The following is a 639-nucleotide window of genomic DNA, read 5'->3' as shown; positions in this document are numbered from 1 at the left end:
TTCCATGAACACTTGTCGGTCTTTGAACCATTATCAGCATTAATTCTGGATATGGAGGCTGCAGCAGTAGAAAATTTCTATGCTGATCTGGTGAATCTCTTTTACCGCATTCGGGTGCATCAGGTTTGTCGTAAGCCTTATTATATTCTTGTAATTCGGGTTGCGTGCACGACACCCAATTCCTCAGTGGCGGCCGAAGTGCCCTCGAGTGGTCTTGGTTAAACCATGTGCTGATACATGAGGTACACAGACCCTAGGAAAAACTTTGCTGCTCCGATAAATCCCCTCACTAGAATTAAATATAAGAGTGATCTCTATATTTCCAATAAAATTATATATTAAAATCAAAAAAGAACTATCAGGCAGGACTTACCTGTCGTGTAGATCCCGTCCTGAGTTTGTTTGGCCAGGAGCATCTTCGACTTATGGGTATTTGTAAAGCCGTCCCGGGCATTCACGTTCCGTTTCCAACATTCTAGATGGTGTAGTAGACTTTCTAGAAACTACCAAAAAATGCCAGCATATTGAGCATATTATTCGTGCACAAAGCATGCATAACAAATGATGTTGCAAGTGATTTATTTTACAGACTCAATACAATATTCAATTGCAGTCACTTTTCATCACATAGGTTTATTA

General features: G+C 40.1%; 1 long non-coding RNA gene across 1 annotated transcript in view; it reads right to left on the bottom strand.

Annotated features, from left to right (window-relative positions):
* Nucleotides 1–265: 265 nt before the first annotated feature.
* LOC106818411 overlaps nucleotides 266–639 on the bottom strand; it is a 1,112-nt gene continuing 738 nt past the window's right edge. The window contains exons 2-3 of the long non-coding RNA XR_001395210.1: nucleotides 374–503; nucleotides 266–289 (exon numbers count right to left, since the gene is read on the bottom strand). This is a non-coding gene — a long non-coding RNA (uncharacterized LOC106818411). The remainder of the gene's footprint in view (nucleotides 290–373; nucleotides 504–639) is intronic.

Source organism: Priapulus caudatus, unplaced genomic scaffold (genome assembly GCF_000485595.1).
Source record: "Priapulus caudatus unplaced genomic scaffold, Priapulus_caudatus-5.0.1 Scaffold2223, whole genome shotgun sequence".
NCBI classification, from domain to species: Eukaryota; Metazoa; Priapulida; class Priapulimorpha; order Priapulimorphida; family Priapulidae; genus Priapulus; species Priapulus caudatus.
The sequence above is the reverse complement of the archived record's forward strand: the minus strand, read 5'-3'. Positions and strand labels throughout refer to the sequence as shown.